The sequence below is a fragment of the Calliopsis andreniformis genome, chromosome 5 (genome assembly GCF_051401765.1).
Source record: "Calliopsis andreniformis isolate RMS-2024a chromosome 5, iyCalAndr_principal, whole genome shotgun sequence".
In the NCBI taxonomy this organism is placed as follows: domain Eukaryota; kingdom Metazoa; phylum Arthropoda; class Insecta; order Hymenoptera; family Andrenidae; genus Calliopsis; species Calliopsis andreniformis.
This window is the reverse complement of record NC_135066.1, coordinates 14821576-14843846: the sequence shown is the minus strand read 5'-3', so window position 1 is coordinate 14843846 and position 22271 is coordinate 14821576. Positions and strand designations below refer to the sequence as shown.

Genomic DNA, 22271 nt, shown 5'->3' with positions numbered 1-22271 from the left:
TTATAACTCTTCAAGGAATAACGATCCCCTAATCCCCATCTATCGATCTAGGGTCGATACTACACCGTTTTATCGGCAAACAAGCCAAGTTTAACGATATTCAGACCACATTGGTCCACGGTATGCGATAGACGTACGGTCCGCCAAAGCAAAGCGCGGTTAATCCACTTAATCTACCGTGTGGGTCAACATTTTGGCACAATGCCAGGCAACCTGGTCATTCTTGGTAATACGGAATGCTCAGCTAGCTCCTCAGGAGTTCATGGTCCTTTAATAGGGCAATGTTATCGGTCTGGTTCACGCTGGACAACATCGAGACTGTTCCTCTTCCTACGGACGAAAAGCCGTGGGCAAAGACACACGTTTGTTCGGGCTGAGGAAATAAAAGCGTTGTTGGGAGACGTCAGCTTTGATGGGGACTTAAAATGTTGCTCCTAGCATGGTTTCCTTGCACCGTGACTGCTCTGCGGAGATTGTGCTCGGAGAATTCGTAACAGCGTGCTTTCGTGTTGCTTCGGGAGCAGCTTCGATAGCAATCGTAACGTCGATCGCTTGGGGGGATCGGGAAAATTAGAGAGAATTCTTTCGTTTGGAAGAATTAGTTGATTGGCACTGATGGAGGGCTACGTTCTAGATGTCTGCAGATTTTGAGAGAAATTTCGTTGGTTCATGTTAATTACTGTTATAGGCAACGAGGACTGTGTTACTATTAGCGTCGACTAAAAATATTATGATTAATCCTTTGTTGCGTATACTTTGTGTTTTTATATATTTGATACGATGTGACAAAATTACTTACGAGGAAGATGTCTCTTCATTGAAAAAAGCTTTCATGAATGGTGATAAATATTATAAATTTATGATTTAGTTAAATCAAATTCTAACGTCGGTAAAATTAATCTGTTTTCATTCTGAACGCTTGCAGAATTAAAGTTTTTCATTTTCTGGGGTAGTTAACGAATGAAACAGAACACTGTGTGCATGCATTGACGAAAGCAACTGATTATGAGTTCACTCAGTAGTCGGTATCGTTACGTTTCCCGTGCTTCATAATATTCACGACCTTGTTTGCATTCATTAATCATATTTTATTACACCGTTACCAATGCTCCGTTGAATTTTTGTGTTTGCACGGCAAAGACTAGTTAGAGAGCGCGTTTCTTCGCGAAACGAAACGTGGCCGACTGCAAACCGTATTTCCATATCGCGGAGGCCATTGTGCTGTACTTTTTCTCTGCGAGGGTCATAATAAGGGTAGCAATAAACTATGTTTATTGCCTTCACGTTATTATAACTCCTCCTACTACTACTATGCGATGAAAGTTGGTCACCGATGAAACGAAAGATCCTGTATTAAAATGAATCTAGAGATGAGAGAATGTTAAAAGAAGGAAAAAAAGGGGAGAAGGAAGAAGACTAGAGTACCATACGCTGGTTAACGCGAATAATAAAACCAGATGGAAAAAAGTGAATAATAACTTCCGTAAGATCCGCGAGAAATTTCAGTAAAGCTGGGATAACGATTTAATGTCGACCAAATTTAGTTGGGAGACGTTTCGAGGGACGAAAATAATCATTGTGCAGCAGTAATTCGGTAAATGGACGTTCCCTTGTAGACAGAGGGGCTTCCAACACGTTAATAATTTCGGTTGGTTATTTAAATGTAGAAATATAGGCACTGCATTTTTCCTCGTGGAGTAATTAGAAGTGATGATAGAAAAAGACGAGCATTCCTTAAATTTCATTCCATTTTCGTTCTTTGTGAGTTCCTTCAATTTTGCAGTGCAATTTGCAGCTGGAATTGAATATTCATTTTAAAGTCCATTAATATATATCTGCTCAGTTAATGTAGATTCTTACGTTGAGAGTATGGACTGCAATAAACTGGTTCTTTTTAATGGCATGCTGCATTCATGCGATGTTTATCAGCTTTTACACAGTGAACATCAAATAAAACTGTTTTTAATGGATCATTTCATTCATTTAATAATGCCTTTCCATTAAGATGTTTTGCCAGTTTAATTTGTAGTCGTATACGTGTACCAGTAATGCAGTAACGACGCAAGTCTGATTTTTAACACATTTTAGTTTATGGTCTAATTAAAGTATACGAAATAGAATTTGCATTTTTGATAGAAAGAATTTTAAGTGAAATAAGTGTTCTCTTGAGAAACAAGAGTATACGAAGACGTAAAATGAATATTTGAATCCTTGTAAGTATATTAACAATAATAACTCATTCAAAAATTTAAATAATTAAAAAATCCAGGCAAACAAGAGAATTCGAATACTGACCAATGATTTGAAAGTTCAAGTCCTCTATAAAGGCCAGAAAAATCTCTCGAGCTCCAGCACTAAAAGGCATGCCATTGACCATGGTCCACACACATTCCTTTCAGATAATAAACGTCACTCAATGCAAACAGGAATGTTTGTTTCTTCAAAGCGAGATGAAAGGTAACAGATTCGAGCAAACGATGTCCAAAGTTCGGAAAAAGCGTGGTCGAAAACGAAGAAGACAGCAACGAAGTCGAATTAGAGGCAAACGAAAAGGAACACAAACGAGGGAGAACATAAAACAGAAAGCAAAGACTCGTTGTGGCTTTTCATTGGAGGTATCAGTCGAACGAAATGCAAAGGGTAAACCCGAGGGGTAACAACGACGAGCTAGGAAAACTAGAAAGACGATGACTCACTAGGATGGGTGAAAAGAGGAACCGACGAATCGTGTCTGAATAAATTGCTGGCCCTGCTTTCTTGGCTTCCTCGCGTCTTATTGCATTGGCTTCGTCAGCCGTTTTCGATTATTTACGCCGGCTGGCCAGACACCAAGCTGAGATGCAACCCTCGCCATTACAGGCTGGGTGTACTCGATCCTCCCTGGTTTGTATGATAAGTGGAAAACGATGAACAGCGAGAGGCAGTGCTTCTCTGTTTTGAGAAGATTTCGAAGACATTGCTCATGATGACTGATAAGAAAATTGTAGCTTCAATACCTTCAGTTTTGACATATATTTGGTAAAACCTTTATTACCAATTAGAATTTAGGGGCTTATGTTATTGAATAATTTTTAATACAAAAAAGCATCAAAGGTATACAATTTAATAATACAGTATTAATGTAGAAGATCCCCAAAGAAAATACTAATACACTTCAAATACTGAATGTTTTTAATGTTTAGATATGAATATTTGAATGCTTAATAACTTAAAAATTCGAATATTTGGATGCTTGATAATTTAAAGATTTGAATATTTGAATGCAGAATTTGAATATTTGAAAAATTGAATATTTCAAAATCTGTTCAACAATACCTACTCTGGAAATTTATGGTTATTTCAAAAACCCTGTGATACGTCAAGTGAAACAACAAACCAGAACATGACAGTCATTAATATCTCTTCTTAGTATCTCACTCTTTCTCTCTCGCCCCTCAATTACAACTTAAAATCTTATACGAAAACTATAGTACTTATGATTGGCTATTTGAAAGCATTTTCTGCTTGCCTCACAACTTGCGTTGCAATAAAAGTCACGATGAAATTCGCACCGCCGGCGCGTCAATATTGGCTCCCTTCCGAAAAGCGATTCGAACGATTCATTATCCCCTGGAAATGGCGTGCCTTCGACAGGGGGTTGCACTGAGCGTTAGCCAGGGCCAAGTAAATAATTGTCGACGGTGAAAAGAGCTTGGACGAAAAAAAATTACGCGGTTAAAGTTACAGTTTCATTACCAGCTGGAGAAAAACTGGAGTGAAGTTGAGTTATTATCGTGTTTCCAGCGACAGAGTGCAGCTACGAAGACGTACGAGAAGTGCAGAGTGCCACGAGCCTGACACACCGTGATAAATCAGCGGAATTAGGTCGCGATTATTATGTTTGATTACGTACAAATAGCATACCTTGTACCGTGCATAAAAGAGGAAACATTTTCCTAGCTGGAAATCTTGTTATAATAAGAGCGTAAGCTGCTTCAGCGACTCTTATCCATGCCCGACAAGATGTGGCTACTTAATACACGTGTATCTTTTAAGTTGTGAGTATTCCTTGCAAGCATCAGTTTTTGCTGGCCTTTTGCATGCCTTTGCATTCACATTCATGTCTTTTGCATGATTAATATTACACTGTAGGTTCGCAAACGTTGTTGTTAACAATTTCTAATAAATATTACTGGCAGTTTTATTCGTAGTATATAATAACTTGTGAAGTAGTACTAAATTCACATATTTAAATTTTAACTCTTAATTCGTATAATCGGATCACAGCTTAATTCAAATATTAATAGTTCGTATGAAACATATTATGTACAAAGATTAACGAAAAGGAACGCGTGAATTTTTTGTATGTTAAAGGGATTGTAACGCTTTTACAGAGGATTATATCTGCAGCTGTAAGTCTAAACGACGTAGGAAATATTTTCAAAAAATTTGAGTTTTTAATTTAAATGAAATTTCTAAGGTAGAATTTGCATTTTCAGCAAAAATTAATCGAGTTAAAGGAGTTTTATTAATGGTACATCTACAATCCCGAGAAGTGTGTCTGACTCAAAGACTTATTCCACTACAAGTCAGGTGCAGCCACGTCAGTAAAATAAGGTAAGTGAGATACATTTCGCAGGTATTTCAAGAGTTCTATTAAGAATTGATACCTTAGGAACCGAGTTAATAATACAATTTCGGCATTCTTTATTTTCGTCTTATTTTCGCATGTAGAATCACCCCTAGAAATACTGTGTATAATATTTTTGTACTGTATCAAATTTTTTCTACCTATTATAATAAGTTTTTATAAATTATTTTCTTTCTTTTTAATTTAATTATGTACTCTATTATTCATTCACCTAATACTACTCTATTTGTACTTTTATGTTACAAATACATGATATTAACAATCATACAGATATAAGGGTTACAATATCTAGTGATTTCAATTACTGTCAACCAACATATAGACCATAATCGAAAGAAACATAGAAATTTCATTCCTTTATAGCAATTATTCGGTATAAAAGTTCTTAATAGCTACTTCATTTAAAGTCTTCGTGAGTACAAAACTTTGAAACAATTATTTCTATAATAGAATCGTGTTAGTTTCCAGTATAAGGACACAGCTGGCCACTCCGCAGACGAAAGCCTCGCGGGTTCAAATTCCATCGCCGTCCCCTCATTTCCTCCCCCTACACAATTTATTTTAACATCTTGTCTACACTTTCTCTCAACTTGAAGAACCGACTCAACCCAAAATCGATACCACTGTTCCTCCTTGCCATTAACTTCTTTCCCTAATTTATCGCACACTATCCCCGTTGAACCAACAAAATGGACCTAGAGAACAGACGCAGAAACTCATCGCCGACTGCATGAGTCATCAGATGCTCTGGCGTTCCAGGTCGAGCCATCAAAGTTCCCGAAGCCCTTTCTCATTTCCATGCTCATCGAAAATTCCAGCTGCCATTATGGGACAGCCGTCAATCTCCGGCCAATCTTCCCGCCATAAAAAGGATCCCCTTCCGACCTCTCAGACGAAAAACATAATTAGAAGACCCAGCGGTCGCACCTGCAGTGTTCCATCGTAACTTCCTGCTCCTACTGTCTGCGAAAATGGCGTCAGCCAGGTCCTCTTTTTTTAGCATATATGTATGAGTATATGGAGTATTGAGTATATTTCTGATGAACGTCCCAGTAAAAATTGCCACCTTGGTTATTTTTTAAACTGTAAGAGTAATAGAAAAATTTCTTAAATAAAAATTTTTTGACATCGAAGGGGTAATTGTAAATTGTATGGTCATGTCCACTTCTTTGTAGGTGGAGTCGCTGAAGACATGTGAAGATTACTTCTGTTTCTCCAAATGGCATTCTACATTTTTATGTTTAGCATCTAATAATGTTTCTCAAGACGAATAAAATAGGCCTCAAATCAGACACAGCAAAATCTCCTCATATTAGAGCATCACCCTTTTAGAACGAACCTTAAAATTTCTGATCATTGACGACCTGTATTATAAAATAGAAATTCATCGAAGATAGTAGGTGCTCTAATATTTTTGAACGAAGGTGTATATTTCTGTCTCTTTTCTAACGCATGCGCCTTACGTTCAAAGGGACATGAAAGAGATGTAGCTACATATTTCGTTTATATCTCCATCCATCCATCTTGGCTTCAGCACGCAGTTCTAATACCTCACCACAGGCTTTCAGGGACACAATCGAATCTCTCCTCGATCCAATCTCTGTTGCGAAGGTTTCCGCGAGCTTCAAGGCGAATCGTAGCCTCGCTTGGAACGTCTCTGGACGGATCCATCTATCCATTACCGTCCCAGGCGTCCATTCAGCCTTCGAGAGAAAACGTCACGGAAGTGTCCCGAGCGGGACAGCTTCCGACGAGCGATTTGTTGCTGTAACCGACTGGCCATTCGCCTGTGTCCTCGTACGTCTTCGCGGTAACTCAATTTCGAGGGGACGCGAGCGCAGGCGAGGACTGGCGGCGACACGCTGCCCTACTATGGGACCTTAACACGATGCCTCGGAACCCAGTGCCACGGACACTGGTCGAACCAATCGATAACCGCGCCAACGTTATCTTGCCGCTATTAATGTTGATCTTCGATGTTTGCTAATTTATCGGAAAAGCCCTGTGATGTGGAACCCTTGATTGCGCGAACCACTCGTCTGGCGGTTGGCAGCAAATGTCTGAAGTCTATGTGGTAATCCTCTGAAGGTGATTTGCGCTTTTTAGTTCACGTGGGCTTGTACAGTCGTGCCTTTGGTTGTGGTTAGGGAATGGGTTCAGTTTTGATTGGGGAATCGAATGTTATGGAATAGTGTAGTCTTATGTAGTTATTTGAGTGTGGAGCAATCGAAGGTGGTCAGAGACTCGAGGGGATTTAGGTTTCATTAAGACTCGATTCAACGATAGTGAATCGGGTTTCAGTAGTATAGAATATGGTGTGTTCATTGTCGAGAATGTTCATGAGAGGGGATTAGCTTCGAGAGATGGTTAGGTGAATCTTAGGGCAGAGTTTAGATATGTCTTAAATCAGAGATCTCCATGGGGAGTAATTTGTTGAATTTAATATGGAGATGTATCAAGATGTTAGGAATTTCTGAAGGCCTAAGTGATTAGTAACACTGACGATCTTGTAGCTCGGTCTGCATGGCAAATAAGTCCCAAGTCAGACATAGAGAAATCAGTAGAATAAGTCTCAAGTCAGATACAGAAAAATCAGTACAATAAAACTTAATCAAGACACAGAAGAATCTATAGAATATATTCCAAGTCAGACAACGTAAATTGGAAGTTTATGGAAGACAGTCTACTACTTTCAAACGGGGGTGTATATTCTTTAAAAAACCAGTAGTCCTAAAGAACATACTATTGTCCTTTTTAAGTATCTCTCACCGTTGCTTCTCAAAAATAATCGAAAGAAATGATTGCACATCCGACTACATACAGCGAAAGCAATTTTCAAAATGCGATAGCAGTACTTCCCCCAAGTTCAGGACGAATAGCCTCCTTCGCGAAACAATTCTCTCGTCCGTTTCTTATTCCGACGTATTTTTCGCGCTGCTTTATTTACGAAGTTTTGCGACGGGGATTATTCCCCGTAAAACTCAGCCTCCGTCTTCCTCCTCGCGAAAGGGGGATGTTTCGCGCCGCGTGCCGCAGAAACTTCCTCTCCTTCGCTGCCTCTAGGTGTTAGCGCAATACTGTGAGAACTGTACGGTTTGTACGGGGGTGGAAGGAGGGTAGGATAGAGACTCGCGAGATCGGGGATTCGACGTTCACGGAACTCGTTACAAAAGTTTTACCGCGATCCCCAGCGAGACTGTTGCGCCACTGTTATATCTAGCCCCATGCATCTCTCCATATCACTTCTGTCTAAATTTCGCCTCTTTCTGAGACCCGTGGAAGAAGCTCGTTCTTCATTGTTATTTAAACGATGTTTCTTATTAATAAGAAATAATGAATCGAAAAGATGTGAATTTTCTGTGGCATCTTGTTGATCATTCTGAATAAAGAAATTACAGGAATTCTGACACATTGTTACAATACTAGTACCAATAATTGGTAAGCTAAGGGTATGCTACACGCTAGAATAAGATGAAAATTAAATATGACGAAAATGCGTTTGAAACTTCCTACCAGAGTTATTCATTTTTAGAAAACGCCTGAAATATGTGAAAAAGGTGGCTGACACATTATGTATTTATTCTACTTAAGACATGAGCCAGTCATCCAAGGCAGTCCGAAATCAGTAGAATAAGTAAGTAATAAGTAAATTTTACATGCACTACTGTTATATCTAGCCCCATACATCTCTCCATATCGCTTTTGTCTAAATTTCGCTTCCCCTTTCTGGGACCCATGGAAGAAGCTCGTTTTTCATCGTTATTGAAACGATATTATTGATTAAGTTTATGTTACAGAATAAATCGTGAACCCCAGTTAATTGATCACAAAGTCTATATAGAGTGTTGAAAAACAGATGTTGAAAATTTTAAGGGATGATTTTACCTGTGGAAGTAAGGAATGGTGAAATTGCGTGTAAGGCTTCACATTCGAGATATTAATCCTTTACACTGATTTTCTTCAGGATGGTTCTGATTTTCCATGCATTTTGTCCCCTTAGAAAGGATAACCGAGTCCAAAGGGTTAATAGTTGACAGACCGCTGAAAATCCCGTAAATCGTGTCTGATTAAAAATGTTCTACTTTCTTATTAAATAAAATGTTCGACTTATGTCATCGCGTATGAGCAGTGTACGCTCTAAAAGTAGAATGAGTCTCCAAGGAATAGATACTTCAGACGTATTTTAGGCGTACTTTCCATAATTAATAACTCGGAACCGAAGCTTCAAATGCAATTATATTATTCTTGATATTCGCCCTACTTTCGCTTGTAGAATCATTCTTAAAAGTTTCTTGCACCTGTTGTCGAATACTGTGTACTATGTAGAATTGTACAATATTCTGAAACAACTGTCTACCAGCAAAATATTATATTTAGAAGAGGAAAAATTGGTATAAGGAAAATTCTGTCATAGTTAAGATTAGTTACTAGAGGTTCGAGTTCATCCCAAAAATGGTTAAAATACTTTTCCTCTTCTCCTAAAACGCTAATAAAATAAGACCACAGTAAATGCCAAATTAACATCGAAATATACGCAAAAATAGTCTGAAGTGGAATAATTTCAGAACCTCTGTCACAGAGTGACAGCCTATGTGCTTCTTATCAAATAACCGCATGTCAAATTATTTTGAGATCTCCGCTGCTATTATTCAGTAAGAACACTAAACAGATTATTTAAATAAGGAAAAAGGTAGTCAGCTTGCTCAACAATAATAGTACTCCCCTGAACGCTTCTCGTTTATTGATCTGTTTACATCTGCTGGCCATGCAATGGGTCCATACTAGCCCTTCGAGGCGAAGAAGTTTCTGGTGTATTATATCTGAAAGAAAGTTTCCCCTGTCCTCGATCTGGGAATCCTCTTAAGATATTTTTCCATTCTACACTTCGTTCCACTTTACTCTCGCTGGACAAAGCGCTGTTCAGTAAGTACCGTGGCAGCAGCGTTCACGAAGCCTTTCGACTATACCAAAAACGCTTCCCCCAGTAAACGAAACAAAGTTCTTGTAACTTCGTCTTTACAAAGCAGCAAGAGCCCTTTCCTTTGTCTTCGACGAAGGATACTACACTCCTTTGTCTTCCCTTCGCCACTGCCCTAGAGAAGTACGCTGAAATACGGACTTTTAATCGTTATCGATGGCGCCCAAGGGGTCCACGAATTCCAGGGCCAAACGACAGGACAGAGATGGAGGGTGATTCGCGGAGCAGTTAAAATATCGCTTAGCGTCGCCCTATTAAATGGCTCGCTGAAAGTTGGCCCCCTGGTGCGCCAAAGTTAGACGTTGTGCCAACTTCGAATCAAGTTTAGCCGCTGACGGAAGAGACAAACTGATCTATACATACTGATCTGTATAACGGCTTCCCAAAACCAAGCTGGCGAGTTAGACTTATTGGGAGACATCGTTTTGACCAGCCTGGGTCATTTATGGCAGGACGTGTTTCAGAAGTTGCTCCAACGACGAAAGGACGATTAGAGAAAGTTCCAGATGGCGGTACTCATTCGAGGGAGATAAAGGGATTCTGGATGGAACAGAGGAACTTTTTCTGTGGCAAGTTGGGTCGTCTGGAATCGAGGGGCCGTGAAATTCTTCGAACTTCCATATTTGGATGTGTGTTTCATAAAGATAACTAATTCGAGGAATAAAGTTAAAGGAGTGGAAATGAGAAATATCGCTGAGGATGTTAAACTAATTTAGTTGTAATAATTAACTGATGCTTGAGCACACAGTTTCTAATGACTACAGTATTTCCTCGTTGAGAGATTGCTGATATATTTACTATATCTTGAGATTATTTAAGAGAGACTAGTTGTGCTTATACACTGTCACTAGTTTATGAGTTGACCTCAGAAACGCGATTTTTAATACACTGTATAACAATGAACCTATAACGAAGAGACACTAATAAATATGATAAATAATTTATGACATTATATCAAAAGGTATTTTTAATACGGAAAAAGTAAATATGACACCACCTGTAAACACTAATTTTGTATGCATCAACTTAGTGAGATCACGTTTGAAAAACTTGAATATGATATCATGTTTTAGATATGCAGTTATGCAAATATGAAAAAATTGTGGATGCCCTAAGCTGACCTCGAAGACCAACACAGGATTATAGAGAGGAACATTCAAAGCCGAAAATCAGGTTGAAGGGGAGCTCCATGCACGCAAATAGCGCTTTGACCTAAAACCGCAAATGAAACAACCGCAAGTGACGCCATCGCGTCAGAATCTGCCCTCCTGACCAGTTGGTGCCTAATGGAACCGATTTTTCAGAAACCGCAATAGACGCGAGATCTGTTGACGCTAAATTGATCGTTGTTACCAAGCAAAGGTGTCACTTGTGCCCGACATTGTGGCATTGCCAATTCCCTCATTTTATTGTCACTTTGCCTTTCAAAAATGGTAGGCCAATATTAGTTAGCCAATACCTAATTTTTATGTGATTGTGTATAATCTTCTCAATAATGAACTAATTTTATTAAATATTCCAAGCTTATAAGAATTGTAAATTGTACAGTTAATCTGAGAATCGAAATCTCGCTGGAACCTAGCATTATAATTTATACATTGATCCTTCCTATGCGTGCAAAATTGTAATTAAATTTACATTTTGATTATAATCCATATGCACATTCTCAAGAAGAGGCAATCACCTCCATCCAGTAACAAGTTCCTCCAACCTGTTTCAAGGGAATCGGGAAAAGTCCAAGGGAAGTTCCCCCTTATCCTAACTTCCATAGCTGATTCTAAAAAAGCACTGAGGAGGAGCAATTAAAAGGGGATCTACAACTGCTGGATAATTCCTAGCTGAACGCAAGCTCAAAGTTTCCAGTCGGTATAAAAGCACAATTAAAAGTGACAAAGTAGCAGTGACTTCTCAGCAAGTAGCCACATTCAACCAGAACAATGCAGCTGCTTAATAATGTAGAAAGTTGTCAGATACCAGAGGCTGGCTCTTTCTTATGAAATTTCCATTTCCTTCAAAGAACCTGCTCGATCTCTGCTTCGATTTTTTTTTAAATGCATCCAGGGTTGGTCAAAGGAACCTCAGTGACTGATTAAAAGAGACTGATTTTCGTTGACGTTGCTTGTCCACCTTACCTTTCTCTGACGCTTGCCTTTAAAGGAACCGCGGGGAAACGAGTTTAATTTTATTAAAAGAAGCAAAAGGCGAGAATGTCTGACAGTATCCCAGCGAAACTCGGAGGTTCACTCCCTAAGGGCGTAAAGTTAAATGTTGGGTATTTACTTGGTGCACTGTTTCGACTTTCTTGGCCCACATCCCTTAGATCAATTGGTTTAAGTGTAAAATGAATTCTTTAGGCGACAGTGAAATAAAATTTATTTATATTTAAACGAAACAAGCTTTGCAGAGCACAAAGTTTTACCATGTGTTATGCAAGACATTTTCTATTACCAAATAACTTCAGAGTAAAAACTTCCAGGATAATTTTATGGAAATATCTAGGACTTCCAAGATTTCTAAAATTGCCAATAATACTATCAGGATATTAAAAATTGTTCAGGTATTTAAGGCTGTCAAGATTTCTAAGATTTTTAAAATATTCAATACTTTCTAGATATTTAAAGTTTTTAAAATATTCAAGACAACATGTTTCTACGTGTATATAAATTGCTGAACACTGTAGAACCTGGTTCTAAACTATAAGTGTTTGCTAAAGTAGATACTGTTTATGTGAGCCACATGTACTAGTCTTGATGTTAAAATCTGGAATTATCTTCCTAGGAGTTGCTTTTTTGTAACACTATAAAAAGTGTCTGTGCAAGATACAGGCTTGCCCATTAAAGGCTCAAATAATGGAAAAGATCTTTATTTTATATTCTTGTGCACTTAGGAAAGTATCTTCTTCCTTCAAATAAAACAATGATATGCCTATACAATGCATCTCAAAAGAAAATCGATTAACTTTACCAACATATTTGGTAAGCCATTCTGAATTAAAAAGACTAGACAGGATAAATCATAAATGTATGTCCACATTTCAGAAGGTGAAACTTTCCACTAAAATAAGTAAAAGCATTACACGTACTACACATATAAATATCTAAGTGTCAAAAGTAGAGGAGGTGACCTTTCTCATTTACAACAACCTATGAAACACTAGTTATGTTAGCTAGTATGTTAACTAGTAAACTCATTTAGCTTCCTCCTAGAACACCCTGTACATTTAACCCTAAACTTGCAAACCTCCTCCACTACTCTCTTTTCACCTAATCGTCCCTAATTGCACCTGATCGCGTAAAGGGCCGAACGTGCAATAAGATCGAGATGACTTCTCTGATTAAAACGAAGTCGCCACGCGGATGAGGACACTTTAGAGATACTCTGCTCTCGATCCTCGACAAGTTTCTCTCTTCGTAGAAAAGGACGAGCAAAAAGTTAGCCCGAGTTGTCGGCAAAAATTTTATCCAGTTTCCAAAAGCGACAAGCCCGTAGAGAACTTCTCCGTTTTTAGCCAGCAGTGTTTCCGACGCGTCCAGGACAAAACCATCCAAGGTTTCCCTCGCGAAGGTACGCGACACGACGGGAAGATTAATTACTATCCTTACTGCTACGTTCTCGTTAGTTTTCTTCTCGAAAATGGAGACTGTACAAAGAGAGAATATCTTGTTTTCCAAGTGCGTTTAATGACGCTTCAATGTTAGTCCTCGACGACTTTCACCTCGCAGGATTTAAGGATTATATTATACGTTAGCTGAATGAAGCTCTAGCCGACAAATGGATGGATTCAACTAGTTGCTGCAGGTGGATGAGATCGCTCAGTTTGATAATTAGTCGTGATCAATACAATAATAAGGATATTCCATGGCTGGAGCGAGGCTTACGTTACTTAGAACACTGCACCAATGGTACACTAGTGGTTCTGTGAGAATTGGGATTATCTTTTGCAGAGTATCTGGTTAATCTCTTGACTGTTAGTAATAGTAGCTTCAACGAACTGAATATTGCATTACTCGAGCACCTTACTGTTCGTTCTCGTTTGCGTTGGGGCACTGCTCCCACGAGAATGGGATTATTTATGGTCTACTGAAGTAGAAGGAAAACAACTGAGCAAATTTTTGGACTCCGATTTTTCGCAGTTGGAGTTTGATATTCCCATGTAGCAGTTGCTGCAAACTTCGAACGCAAAGAGTCGCAGGAAAAGTTCAGAAGCTCGGCTTTTACTCATGACGATGCAGATCGAGTTTCAGATGTGCTTTGAATACCGCTTCTTACGCGTTCAGTAAGTTCGCGGGCATCTGCTCGCAACAATGCCATTCAGTTGGAAGATCGATCGAACTTCGTCCTTCTGGCGAATGTGCGTTAAGTCTTGCGAAGTAAATGGCAGTTTTCATGCAAATACGCGCCCGTGATTTTCATGGGGATGAATCCAGTCTCCGCGGAAGTCGAAGAGATTTAGGAAGAGAGGATTTAAAATTGAAAGAAATCCAAGGACTCCTGGATCCAGAAATTTAATCTGTTCCATTGGAATTCTCGATGTTAATTCTGCAAGCGGACTGGATCTTTGAAAATTAAATTAGGACAACGCGATGGTATTCAAATTTCGGGTTCCAATTCAGCAACTCCGCGATGTAAGGGTCTTACAAGAGTCTAAGAAGTCTGAAAAGCTTTAGAGATATACAGAATTTCGAGGATGCAAAGGATTGCGATTCCCTTAAATTCAATAGACTTCTGAGTCAACCTAGGAATATTTCAGTCCCTAAAAAATCTGAATGTATCACATGTAGTCAGTCCTTACAGTGAATTAGAAATTTGTTCATGTAAATGTTTTACATTTTGTAAAATTCTGTAAAATTAAAATACATATACCATGGTAATTTCTACAAGCTAGTGATGCTCTGAATATTGAATATTGAACTGAATCGAATAATAATTGCCTGGTATTGCAGTTTTTTCTTTCCATAAAGTCAGGCCTTACATTGCTTTCGCTGTTCACAAAATACTACCCTGCACTGCATCGTCCTTCGTTCCAAATACGCCTAAATTTATGGTTCTCATTCATTCAGCTAACTCAGCCCTGAGTAAAAGTGAATTTATACTTTTCACTGTGGATGAACCATCCGCGACGATCACCCATAGTGAGAAGCTTAAATTCGCCTTAATGCACAGAAGACGAAAGACAGCGATCCCAGCCAAAGCATACTGGGCGTCCATTTGTTTCCAGCGGAATGTCAATAAAAAGAATTGCAAAGGCGACTGTGGAAGTTTCGTCGAAGTCATCGAATCGGGACCGCGGTTACGAGCTCTGTCTCGTGGAAGTTTAAGGAGCGCAATTACGTGGCCTTTTGATCAAGTTGGTCAGCAGCTTGTGGCGAAGCGGGCGAAAGTCTGTTCCAGCAAGAGGAAGTACAAGCCAGAAACCAGTGGCGAGACTTCCGACGAGAGAACCTGCTCGTGGTGGTGCAACACTGCCGAGACGAGCGACTAGACTCTCGATGTCGAGGGATTGTGTACCTCGATGATCAGGGAAACTTCTCCCGAGGAGCGAACAAAGGAGGAAGAAACTTACGCGATGCGATCTTTTTAATCTTTGTCCGGCTGCCCGAAGACCAGGGCTTACTTCAGCCCTTGGCTTACCCTCGAAGGGGCCACGCAGACCTCTACGCGGAAAAAAGAGATTAATTGCTCGTGATAGGCGGCTCTACCCTCTCATCCCTTCCTTTTTATACAGAGTTGACGGTGAACGTATGCTACTGGAAAATATTCACTCTTAGGTGGTGTGGTGGAATCACAGCATTTATGCTACCCTAGTGTTAACATTTTTTGAATACATCAGTGAATTACTTATTTGTAATAATGAACTGAAAAAATGTGATTTTTCTATAGCCTGTTATTAAAATTTCATTTTGGATAAAGATATTGTAGAAACTCTACTATATCCTACTATAATACTGGTATCTTACCAGTTAAGGGTATGTCTACACGCTGAAATGAGACAAAAATGTGTTTAAAGCTTCTATTCAGGGTTATTAATTTTTAACAAACGCCTGAAATACACGAAATATATGTCTGGAATGTTACGTACTTATTCTACTTAAGGCATGGACCAGCCACACAAGACAGTCCTAAATCAGTAGAATAAGTAAGTAATAAGTCAGCCACATCTCTCGTGAATTTTGGGCGTCTTCTCAGTAATTAACAACTTTGGAACAGAGTCTTAAACACAACTTTTTCATTCTCGATTTTTGTCCTATTTTGAGATATAAAAAGTTGCAAACACCTCTTAATGCTTACACTACCATTTAAATTTTCGAAAGATTCTTGCGAGGTATCAATCCTAGACGAAAAATGGTCTATAATTTTTTCTGCGTTTGAAATTGTAGTTTGTCTGGTAGTATACATGTATACATGTATTGTACACGTTTCACTATACTCGAATACAGCGTAGGCGTTAAAATTTCTAACACCTGTTACCAAAAACTTTGTATAACAAAGTTACTACATTAAATACCACAATAATACACTCTAAAAATTAACTAAACAGACCCAAAAGAATAAATCCTCTTTATATTATTTCTCTCCTACCTCATTTAAAACACTCATAATTCTTTTTCTCCTCGCCACACATTTTCCACAGAACGATTCGAAAATGGAAAAAGTCGCGCAGTCAGCGTGCATCATAAACTATTCTCAGAGCTTTCGACGGCTCATTTGATTAATGTAGGAGCGTGGGCGAGCGGTAGGAGCGCGAATTTGAGAAACTGAATCACGATAAAGGCGGAACAACGCGAGGCGATGTTCGCGTAATCCCCGTGACTGGCACGACGGTCTGTCATCGCTCGACTATACGTTCTATCCTACCATGCGTCAGGTTTAAGCCCTCAGCTCGCTGGAAAGCCGTGCTGCCAGTCAAGACGTTCTCTCTCGCTGCTCGACCCTGTTAATTTCGCGATATCGCGTTTTAAGACGGACGATACAATTCGTCGACGGGGGATTACACGCGAGACGATAATGCTTCTCTTCAGCGGTGTAACGCGATTCGCGCGCCAATGCCTCGTGGAATTTGCAGTTGAAGCTTGTGCAGCTCGACGTGCCAGGCCTGCACATGTCAGAGCGTTACGGGTTCAGAGATGGGCTACGTTTCGGCTTCGGGAGTTCGCTGGCGAAATTTCGAAACGTAGTCGCTTTTTGGAAATTGTCTGACATGGCGTTTTAACTGGTCGATTCGGAGATAAGGTGCTTGTCCAGATTTCTGTGCCTGTAATTCTGAGCCTGCGATTGAAGTCATTTGTGAAAGCAGAATTTTTATAAATAAACTGAGGAATTGTGTTTTTTTATTCAAGTTCACTTATTAACAAGATTAAAGAAAGCATTGCACTTTTGCTCAATTGCGAATTTTGTTAAAAAATGATTTCAATTCAAAGGCGCAGAAGTAGGTATAGGCAGAGAAAGATGGACAAGTGTCCTACTGTACTTAGGTATGAGGAAATATTATAATTTTTCAAATGTCATTCGCAGCTGATATTTTGAACATCTGGAAAGACATTTTACTTCGAGAAATATTTCTGTATTTTGCTTTTAGACTCATGTCTGATTTTATGCTACAAATTTGTCTGTAGTTTATTTAAATAATTGTTTAAATAAAAGTTGTATCTTACATTTCATTCTCCTTTTGTCTGTCATACTTAATGTTATTTGAGTAAAGATACATTTAAGAAATAATTTCTTAAAATGATTTCCAAAAATGATTTTAGTCTCCCTGAAATCCTTGTCATTTCAAAGATATCAATATTTACAATAACATAAATAACTTAATAAGTTACGTAAGTAAATAACGTAACCCAGACATTTTTATATGCCAAGAGATTAAAGGTTCCGAAAATCAGGGAAATCTCAAAATCTCGGAACTTCAAAATGCGCTGAGAAAGCAAAGACACAAAATAGTGGAGACACGCGTAACAAAAGCACTGTTTCATGTCGTCGACTGGAACAAATCTGCAGCACATGGCCCGCAATCTCTGACAGTGGGAACAGACTCTCAAAGAAAAATTGGCCCGAAGGAAGCTTAAATTGACTCAACGCATCGTTCAAGTGGCTCCGTGAACTTAGTGCTCACAAAGAGGAAAGGTAAACCTTTACGCGGCGAATTGCTCGCACCAACATTGGCTTACATTGCTAAGCGGAATGCAGATATTTCTGTTGACCGACAAAGCGCGGTTTATTGACCCCTATTGGCTGACTTTGAGCATCGAATAGCTGATATTTGGCTAGAGAAGCAAAATGGTGAAGCAAAGCCTGTCGATATCCTTTAACTGGCCTATGGCGAGATCTGTTCCGAGATCCACGACGAAGTTAGTCCCTGGATTTAACGAAACTACAATTTATTTGCGCTGAACTGTTGCAGCGACTGCGTGACAACTCGCCAGGTAAATATTTGACGAAGGTTAGTCGTATGAACTTCAGGGGTGAACTTCGGAATGGAATCAAACATTTCTAATTGACGTTTCCAATTTATTGATGTTTACCGAACACACAACGGCGAGATGCGCCTCGATGGAAAGGTAATCTTCGACTGTGCTTACGTACCGTCATATTTGCTTGTCTTCTTGCTCGTTTTTAACAGGACCAGTACGTTAATTAACTAGTCAAATGAGACAAGTATTAGATAAATATGTTGATTAGTTTTGAGCAGTTTGTATCAAGGAAAAAAAAAGTAGAGTAATTTTAAAAATTTTTATTTCAAGTCGAATGAATTAAGCTTATATTAGTCTAACTCTTAGATCTCTCACATAAATATACTGAATAAATATTTCTAGAAAAGGTACCACAAACTCAATCCAGAAACTCAAAAACAGATCATTTGATTTATCTCTAAATTCTAATATCGAAGAAAATACAAAGATCTCAAAAAATCTGATTCGCCATTTTCCAATTAACAATTTCAAATTTCCAAGTATCCACAAACTTCTCAAGAAAGCAGATTACCGTGGCTACTTAAAACACTCAGTTTAAACCAGCCAATGCCACATAACCCAAAGACGAATCACTGAGTAACCATTACAGCTCGTCGCAAATTTATTTTTCAAGCGATCGGGAATATTCCATGAGCCAACACGAGGGATAACGAAACACAAATCCTCGGTACGTGACGATGCTCTCGAGTCCCATGGAGCATCGATCCTCGACGCAGGGATTGCACCACGCGGACTTCGATCCCTCGGCACACTCTGAGCTAATAAATAAATTCCACTCGATACGATTCAGCGTAAACGCCAAGACACTCGAGCGACACGGAAGACCCAAGACTAGCAGATATTGGGAAAAAAGGAGGAAACACTCTCTCTTATTTACTCATTTATTCGTAAATCGTAGTGTGCAGTGCAACGATAATACCTGATACAGATTGTGTCATGTACGATAATTATCAGATCCTGTCTATTGTTAGCTTAGCGTATTGTCAGAGAAGGGTTGTCCAAGTGATCATAAATTTATCAAGAGTGCAGTGCTGTTGGACAACTGTACCCCAGATGTCAAGGGAACACGCTTTAGAAAACGAAATTTCTGTGATGTTCAGAAATCTGTTAGTTTACTTTCTCCTTCTCCATAAACATTTCCAATTGCATATATTATTATCGTCACCGTCTACATTTATTGAAACTTCACCAACAGAAAGTTTCTTAGCCCATCTGCCTGCAAACGTCTTGAACCAATAGTATTTAACCATAGGGTAAGTTTGCTCAAGTCTCCCGCAACGACAGGCAGATCTCTTTCGAACTCTAACGAGAAACTATCATACCAGCGTCTTCTTATACTTATAATAAAGTTTTATTGAAAACTAACTAATTGTATAAAATTCATAATAGGATTTATGATGCGTACGTTACTTCTTCGCTATTTTTAAGCTTAAGAATTTCGTCTCTGCATAATTATTGCAGCTGTTTAATATTTAACGTCGTAAATAGGAAAAGCTCCAAATCCCAAACAGGACACGGAATCCTTGGTTTTATTCCTGGCACTCAATAACGATTGACGTGTTCTAAGTCCCCTGAGTAGGCGCACGTGAAGACCCTGGTGGCTCTTGGAGTCCTGGGGTGAGACTCAGGTCATGCACACGTTGGTTGTATTTCCCTACCACACGACGTACCGAAGGATGGGAATGTAAACTATTTCGACACTGGTTCTCTGCTCTCCCTTCCACTAAAATTCGCTCTTAAGAAGGAGAAATAGAGGTTTCGTGGAAAAAAGCACAAGAGAAAATAGAAGAACTAACTGAACTGTCGAAAATGTACTTTCTCTTGCTTTTTTGGCTCTTGCTTACTCCTCGTTTATGAACCACCTCGTTTACATAATTTGTTAAGTGTTTGTTATTACAGATTTTTAAATGTTTTTCATACTGAACCTATGTTTAAAATCGAGTGTGTTAATTGAAGCTGCATACCTCTCTAATAATCACCGAAAGGGTAACGAAAATCCAGGCTTTATATTAAGCGTGTTTCGTGTCAGGTAAAACTGAAAGGATCTCGCGCTTCCTCTGCAGATTATCCCCAATTCTCTAGTGTTGCTCTTATCCAACTTTTCCAATGCGTTCCTATGTTTATCTGGTGTTTCGCGACCGCGAAAATGGACGGGCCGAGTACGAAGTAAATAACTGATAGGCGAATCAGGATTTCCCTCTGGCCGCGTGCTTCTCATGGAAAATTCAACGATCGATTTGTACAACAGCTTTGAAAATATCGTGACGTACAGGGATGATCAACAGAACGCGCACAGTGGGAATTACTCTGTAGAATATATGGGATTTGATTGAATTAGTAATGAGAAGTGTAACGGAGAAAAATTGTTCGGTGGAGAGGTCAACTATTAAGGGAAGCAGAATGGTCTCCATTATTTTTGTCAGTGAAAAGTTATGAGAGAGGGTGCTGGAAATTTCCTGGCTACAGAATTTGCAATAATTCCATTTAGTGCTACTTCATCAATTTCTTAACAGCATTTATATAAAAATTCGAGGATTTTGAGCAAAGAATTAAAATAATAATTTTAATTCTGACGTAATACTTGTTCCAATATTCGAGGTAAATGAAGTTTCTTACGAACGAACAAATCAAGAAGATTTGTCACTACCTGTTCCTAGTAATTCCTGGAAAGACATCCTGTAATACTGTATGCTCCATATTCGCGACAGTAAGAGATAATATTTTTTGCAAAAGGTACCATATAAACTGTAAAGAAGACAGCGTCTGCGATAACGATTGGAAGAGGCAGCGTACGCGTATTGAAACTGGCAGACGATTTTCCATTTGTTTATGGACACCTAGCATTTCGACGTGGACAAATACTGCTCGTTGATGGCTGTCGTTGCGCGTTATGGATTTCGAACGAATCGAGGGGTTTTTGTAACATGGATGACATCAATGATGTGACAAAGATTGCAAATTTTTTACTACTAGCAAAAAAGGAAATAAAGAATATCTAGAAGAGAATAGATTGAATAATGTTTATGTTTCACGTAAACAGAAGTCATGATGCGATAAAATGTGAAAAACAAGAACATAAATGGCTGTAATCGAATATAGATGAGGCTGAAATCTAGATTACAATAGCGCAACGAAAAACTGATTGTAATGAAATTACTACGCGCAACGTGTAATCCGAATCAGTTCGACAAAGAAATGATAGCTATCGAATTCATTTACATTTCAATGGCTGGTGCTAAACGCTTCACTGGACGCTGCGCTGTTTTCACGAAATTCTAAATTTGCTGCATTTATGATAACGAAATGGAAAAATAAAGGTGACTAAAAGAGGATGGTCGACAATAATTCTATGGACAGAATTTTACTTTTTATGCGATAAATATTCGGTAGAAAAAGAAGTAATGAGTTTAAAAACGTAATTTTGTTAGGAAATTTTTTTTGACAATATTGGAGAAATAGTTTTACCTGATTGATCCATGAATTCGCAACAAGAATTCGTTCCATTAAATTTCAAATAACTTTTTGAAATATTCTTTCGCAACAGTCCATAGACCATAATTGTTATATATTGTTACACAGTCAAAAAATGTGCAATATTGAAAACTTTAAAAATTCTCGAAAAAGTTATAGAAAGAGGCATGGAGATTTAATTTCAATTCACTCAGATTACATCTGGTAAAAGAATTATTTGAAATACCATTGAAATTCGTTACTTCGATTTCGTGTTATTTGAAAATTTGTTCAAAAAGTTAAATACACTACACTTTATTAGTTTCACAACCAAAAGCAGAAATAACTACCAAAATAATTCCAGTTCCTTTGGCAAATCTAGTTACAGTATAAATGATTTGATTACTTAGCTATTTGATTTTATGAAATGATTATTCACAAAATTATTTCCTGAAATAGAATAAAGCAATTGTATTGCAATCAAAAATAAATAAAATAATACGTTTCTTGAAGTAATATTTCAAACTTTCTCAGATCTGACGTTACCCTATTAAAGAACTTGATATTATCGAAAACGATCACCCATTGCACGCAGTAGTCTAGCACCCACTTTCGCCTTCAACCACTCCAATGAGTCACCAAAAATCGAACTCTAATTAAATACCTATCGGATCTAGTTCGATGAAACTCTCGAGCATCTGTGTTGGATTCCAGCGCGACTCGAACCTTGGCTCTCATCCAACCG

General features: G+C 38.6%; 1 protein-coding gene across 1 annotated transcript in view; it reads right to left on the bottom strand.

Annotated features, from left to right (window-relative positions):
• Positions 1-22271, bottom strand: part of LOC143178988 (pikachurin) — a 216874-nt gene that overhangs the window by 88201 nt on the left and 106402 nt on the right. The window lies entirely within an intron of this gene.